Below are 1,034 nucleotides of genomic sequence, written 5' to 3' on the forward strand. Positions count from 1 at the left end.
TTCACAAACTCCATCCCTTTTATAGAATGGGAGTCCAAGTCAATATGTGGAAAGTTGAAATGACCTACCATCACAACCTTATGTTTTTTACAACTGTCTGTGATCTCCCTACAAACTTGTACCTCTAAATCCTGTAGACTGTTGGGTGGTCTATAATATAGCCCCATTAACGTGGTCATAGCTTTCCTATTCCTCATTTCCACCCATAAAGCCTAAATAGAGGAGTTCTCCAGTCTCTCCTGACTGATCACAAGTAACACCATTCCTCTCCCTTTAATCCCTCCTGCATTGACTTGTCTAAAACAATGGAACTCTGGAATATTGAGCTGCCAGTCCTGCCTCTCCTGCAACCAAGTCTCACTAATGTTTACGGTATCATAATTCCTTATGTTAATCTATGACATGAGCTCATTTGCCTTTCCTATAAAATACTTGCTTTGAAATATACACAGCTGAGAACATTGCTCACACCGTGCTCAACCTTTTAATTCCTGACATCTATCTCCAGAATCTCTCCACTATCTTTCCTGACCCTCTGGTTCTCATCCCCTGCAACTCTAATTTAACCAGCCCCCACCCACACCCCCCATGCAGCATTAGTAAACCTTCCTGTGAGGATATTAGACCCCTTCAGTGCAGATGCAAACCATCTGCCCTGACAGACAGATGTTTAACTGCACCATTGCAACAGAACATTTCCCAACAATGATATGTTTCATTTAGTTAGCGTCACACATGAACCAGATGAGGAGCAGCAAAGTTAGTGGGGGCAAGGAGCCCTCACACAGTGATCCAACATCTTTGACACAAATATATTGTCTGATCAGTGGTTGGCACTCTCACCTCTTTGTCAGATGGCCGTAGGTTCTAATTTCTTTGACCATTAGTTGACAGCTGATCACTGGGACTCCTGATGCAGGAAGGGTTTAGACACCATAGATACAAAGACACCTATTTCTCCCCAAGTGTGCGTCACCTACCACACCTCATGTCGAAGGTTCCTTATTTCCTGTCTCCAAAAATCACAGCTAAAA

This window comes from Hemitrygon akajei, chromosome 25, assembly GCF_048418815.1.
Source record: "Hemitrygon akajei chromosome 25, sHemAka1.3, whole genome shotgun sequence".
Classification (NCBI taxonomy): Eukaryota; Metazoa; Chordata; class Chondrichthyes; order Myliobatiformes; family Dasyatidae; genus Hemitrygon; species Hemitrygon akajei.